Source organism: Heloderma suspectum, chromosome 6, assembly GCF_057233095.1.
Source record: "Heloderma suspectum isolate Gila_16-S chromosome 6, 16-S_ref, whole genome shotgun sequence".
In the NCBI taxonomy this organism is placed as follows: domain Eukaryota; kingdom Metazoa; phylum Chordata; class Lepidosauria; order Squamata; family Helodermatidae; genus Heloderma; species Heloderma suspectum.
In genome coordinates, this window is record NC_139463.1 from 118867440 (window position 1) to 118873439 (window position 6000).

The following is a 6000-nucleotide window of genomic DNA, read 5'->3' on the forward strand; positions in this document are numbered from 1 at the left end:
GTAGTGATTGCTGAATTTTTGCACCCCACCCACCCCACCTTTCTACCAAGACATTGGCACTCAAGTCAACTCATGAGCAAGTGTTCATCTGAGAGCTTGGAGATCTGGGTATAGTCCACTCAGCCACTGAAGCTCGCTGGGTGACTTTGGCCCAGTCAGAAAGCCCCAGCCTACTACCTCAGTGTTGTTGTTGTCAGTGTTAATGGAGATGAAGAGGCTAATGTGAGCCGCCTTGGGTTCCTTGCGCTAGGGAAAAAGGTGGCATTTATGCAGTGCATCACTAGAATAAACAGATACCATGGCATTGCAAATGTAGAAGTGGGGTGACTAGAAGTGCAATCCTGTGCATGTTTACAGAAGTCCAACAGTCCCCATCACACCAAAACTGTCAGTACTGTATAATCTGCCTCCCTAATTATCCCCTCATCATTAGACCTTGTGGTGGGAGGACAGAATCGGTGGTTCTTATGGTAGTGGGGATGGTGATAGACAGATCAATCAGTGACTGTGGTTTTGTTCACTCACCACATATATAAATGCATTCATTCTGTTCCTGTGACATCCCACAGCTGTGCATCGTGCCTTGCTGGTGGAGGAGGCACTGAGGGCCGCGGAGAGGGAGAGGACAGACGAGGGGGAGGAGGAAGAGGAGGAGGAGGAAGAGGAGGAGGAGGAAGAGGAGGAGGAAGAGCCAGCAGCAAGAGGAGCAGCATCTGTGGAGGAAGGCCACCCTTCTTCCACAGATGAAGCCCCTCCTCTTGTGATCCTGACGCGTCTGATAAGAGACGTCCGGATGCTCAGGAGGACCTGTAAGTAGTACTACAGAATGGCACCTGACCTGAGCTAACACCTCTGCCTGCAAGATGCATATTACCATTGTGCTTTATTCTTCTCTTTCTTTCTACACACAGGTGATGACCTTCGAAGAAGGGTGGAGGCCCTGGAGCAGGAAAGCCATCCTCCTCCTACGAGCTGAGGCCTGCAGCCACAGCCAGCCAGCCCAACGTTGTTTTTGAATTGTTGAATTGTTTCTGTGTTTTGTTTTGATCTGTTCTGTTTGTATATAATGTTCTTTCTAAAAAATAGGTTACAATTCCTTGGTTCAAGTCCACAGATATAATTTCTTAAATCTAGATCATTGTACACAATGATCTCTGTGTTTGCTTACTGTTAACCGCAACAAGAATGCCTCCTCAGAATCCCGGCCAAACAAGAACAGCTGCTGTAAGCTTCCCTCATAGGGAGATGGCCAGCCCGCATCCCTGATGTTATGAATGAATGCATTCAAGACGAGGCTGGACAGCCATCTGTCAGGGATGCTCTGACTTGGATACCTGCATTGATCAGGAGGTTGGACTCAATGGCTTTGTAGGCCCCTTCCAACCCTATGATTCTGTGGCTCTACGATTCTATGAAGTATGCTTTGTTTTATGTGGAGGTGCATATCACATACATGTAAACTGGACGCATACCAGAGGGATCTTTTCATATAGAGCTCTCGGTGCTTAGGATAACCCAAAAGCTGAGGGAGTCCAGGGAGAGACCACAACAAGGTCTTTGAAAGCAATTCCGTGATTTATGAAAGAATTTTAAATGAATTAAAAGCACACATCAACATCAGGAGAAATAGAACTATACATACATTTGGGGAATCAGAATCATACTAACATTCAGAGCGGTAAAGACACACGTATACAGTCGATAGTGGAGTACACTGGGATGCATAGAGAACTCTGTGTGTGTGTGTGTGTGTGTGTGTGTGTGTGTAGTAGGGATGTACACTGTTGCATAGTCCGCCACACACAGTTGGGTAGCGCAACTGGACTCTGCATGTGAGGTATTATAAAGCTCCGCCACATATCGCCAGTGCTTTGGGCTCTGCCCAGGCCAGACAGGGACTGCAGGTTTGGACAAAGTTCTGAGGGACACCTCAGTGTGACCACACTCACAAATTGTATCATTCTGCCTCATTGTCCCTCAGAACTCTGGCTCACATTAGCAGCAGTGTCATCATCCCAGGGGTCCTCCTCATCATTTGATGACTGCTCTACTCTGCTGACAGCTGGTGGGGGGGGGGAGGTGCTCCTTGGGAATCCATCCCCTGTTGGAGCGTATGAAGGCAAGGGTGGAGACATGTTGTGGTGTGAGTCTGCTTCAGTGGGCGGTGACAATGTTGCCAGTGGTGGAGAAAAGCCTTTCAGAGGCCACACTCGAGGGAGGGCAAGATAGATGCCAAATGGCGACTTTGGTCAGATGTGGCCAAACGCCACGTTTTGTATCCCAGTATAGGAGAGGATCACTCTCTGGGCTGATCTGTGTTCCCGAGAAACTCTCTCTTGAATAACCTTCCAGTTCCTGGACAGCCACATCATAGGCTGATGCTTTCCTGGCTGCTTTGGCACATTCCCCCTGCCTGCGCCCACTTACAGCAAGCTCCACTGCCACTGAGGAGTAAAAGCTGAACTTGAGACAAGATGCCCCTGTGTCTGACTCTGTTTGTTGTGTTGGCAGTGCAGTAGTAGTCCTACTAGCCTCACTCTTCCCCAGCTCCTTCTCATCCAGCCCATCTCTCTGGCAGCACTCCATGACTTTCTCAGTCAAATATGTTTTTACACTTTGGAAGTAAGGGTTGTCGTTTGGAGGCTCCGCCCTTGTTATGCTATCCATGAACCATGGTTCAAGGAATGCAGCAGCAACGTATTTCATGTCCCCCCTGTTTGAAGTGATGTGTTTGTTGGTGCCCAGCTCCTGCAGAAGGAATTCTGCAAGCCTAACTGCAGGATTGGGGAAGAATTGACTGCCTCCAGCACTGGTGCGCTCACAAATCTCAGCATGGCGTTTTCTTAGCACCCCCTCTATGATCCTCAGAACAGGTAGCACTTGGCCCAGTGTGGCATAGTCTGCACTCAGTACCGCTGTGCATTCATCGAAAATTTTTAAAATGTCCACCAGGTCTTGCATCCAGAGCCACTGATGTGGTGTGACAAAAAATTTGGAGTGGTGTTGTTTCTCAGTGATGTAGTCATTTATAGCTGGTCTCTGCTCACAGAGTCTCTGAAGCATATGCAATGTGCTGTTCCAGCGTGTGCACACATCCAAAATGAATTTGTGTTCTGGAAGGCCATGGCTACGTTGGATGGCGCCGACTGCCTCCATTACTGAGCAGGACTGCCTGAAGTGGGTGCAAATGGATTGGGCCACCTTAAGTAGCTTGCCTATTTTAGGAGAGGCGTTGCTCAATCCAGAACGCATCACAAGGTTCAAACAGTGCACAACGCACGGAACATGGTTTAGCCGTGCGATGCGGGCTGCTTTTAGGTAGTTTGAGGCATTGTCTGTTGCTACACAGCCCACTGTTAGACTTAAGGGGGCCAACCAGGACTGAACAACACCACTGATGCTGCTGCTGATGTTTTCCGCTGTGTGTGTCCCTGAGAGCATTGTGAGGGACAATGTCGCTGTTCTACGACTCAATCAGCTGCTCGCACTGATGGGTACCCAGTGCGCGGTGACACACAGATAAGACTTTGTTTTGTTACTTGTCCATGTGTCACTCGTTAAATGTACACTTCCTCCAACTGCACACTTCAAATCCTGTTGGAGCACCCGTCTGATTGCAGAAGCCATTCCAGGCTGGAATGGCTATGCCACTAATGTAGTGATGAGAGGGGACATCCCACCGAGGGCAGATGCTCTTAATGAAGGTCAAAAAGTCTTCATCTTCCACCAGGGAGAAGGGAAGCATACGTGCTGCAATGGCCACTGTCAGGTGGTGGGTCCACATTCGTGCCTGGGTGCTGTCAGAGGGTAATTTCTGTGTCAGCGTGAGGCATTTCTCCAGTGACACCTGCCTCTTAGCGAAGCTGCCTTCTGTGCCCTTCCCACCCAGACCACTTTGCATGAGGTCTTTGGAAGATGAGGCAAAGGTGGTACTGTTCTTTTTGGATGGTTGTGGCTTCCCGTTGCTATCTTTGGGCACAAGAAGCGGATGATGCACCTCCATGTGTTGCCTCATGGCAGACGTGCCCACTCGTGGACAGCCCCCTTCTTTTCCTAGCCGCACACGGCTTCTACAAATATCGCACATCACGACATAGCAGTTGTTCTCTGCATATTTGAAGAAGCGCCACACATAGGAGCTCACCCTGCCACCACCATTTCTTCTTTGGGGAATGGGGGTTTCGGTTCCAGATGAAGTGGCATCTGGAGCTGCATGTTTCCACTCATCTGTGGATGGTGTTGTTGATGGTGTTGTTGATGGTGCTGACCAGTGCTTGGCAGGGGACGTTTGTTCCTGAGGTTTGGGATTGCTCCCTCAGAACCCAGAAGGCTGGAAGTGGAGAACAGAGTCAGACCCAGTCTCAGCAGGGACATCATTGATATAGAAGAGCTCCTCATTATCTTTGCTGTCCGGATCACTGATGACTCTAAGTCCTCCGGCCTTTTTTTTCAAAATCACATGAGCCGCCGCCCACGAGGTGATTATCAGCAGGCAGCTGTGGGCCTCACCCAGTATCAAACCCTGCTGTAAGAAGCCATGAGGGCAGAGATGAAGAAGTCAGTTAATATGACTAAAGTGTCTGAAGTCCTGCAAGGTGCCACTGAAGCCCCCAGAGCATACTTGGAGAGTCTTTTAAATGCCTATCGCCAGTATACCCCCCTCGACCCAGAGGGGTCGAAGACGTGGAAGAGGAAAAGAAGAATACCTGGCAGAGGCGGAGGATGCTTGAGAAAGAGCCAGTGTGCCCAGTGCAGACAAGATGGACATTAGTGGCGTGAATGCCCAAATAAAATGAATCAAAAACACAAAGGGGAGAACCAAAGAGGCCAGAATGGGTGAGAGAAGATACAGCTTAGTTAGCAACCAAACTGGCAAAAGCAGGGGTCTATAAAAATGTATAAAGAAGCCCCCTTCATTAAAATGGCTAAAGCCAAATGTCTTAAATAAGACAGACCGGGCCCCCTTAATCTCGGCCCCATGAGGCCCCTGGTCACTGCCACTGTGAGGGGCCATGACATTGACTTCATGATTGACACTGGAGCAGCATCAAGAGCAAGCGAATGTTAGCCTTAAACAAGTAGTCCAAACACTGGGCAAAGTTCTTCAAGCCCAGCGTCGCTTTGTTTTAGAAAACAGGCCCCCAATTCCCATCACAGAAGTTCATCCTTTCCAACCAGGAGATGAAGTATGGGTTAAAGAATGGAAAAATGACCTTTTAACTCCAAGGTGGAGAGGACCCAAAATTGTCATACTTTCCACCCCCAGAGCTCTGAAAGTAGCTGGGGTTAAACCCTGGATACATTGGACACAAGTCAAGAAAGCAAAGGGGGGAGTAGACTGTAGCTAAAAATACCTAAAAAATCATTCTGAAAAAGCAGTAAGAAGACTCAGGCTAGACCTTACTGTGGGCACACAGGGAGACTGTCCACCCTGCATACGGTCAGACCTGCAACTGGAGAGAATTGAAGAAGGGGAATAGACCCTACTGCAGCTAGCCAGGTGAATAGCTGCCCGAAGTATGGTCAGATCCCAAAGAAAACCAAACATAAATGTTGTAGTGTTAGTACTGTTGCATTGTGTTTCCTTAATAATGTGTACTTAAGGGGGGGTCTGCCCCTAGAGAGGGAAATCTGTGCCAGCAATTCGCTGATAATTAATTACTGGCTTCATCTAGCTAACATCACTGAGGTAAAGCATTTTTGTTTGCCAAGAGATATACCTGCAAACAGGTTTTTTATCTTTTCCTCCTCCATCATTTAAGCTGTGAAGTACACCAGACGCTTTGTTGTTTTAATTGGACTGATAATAGTAATGCTGTAGATGTTCAGATCACTAATCTGCATAATATAGTGGCTGACATAACAATTTGTTGTTGTTGTTCAGTCGTTCAGTCGTGTCCGACTCTTCGTGACCCCATGGACCACAGCACGCCAGGCCTTCCTGTCCTGCGCTCTCTCCCGGAGCGTGCTCAAGTTCATATTCATTGCATCCGTGATGCT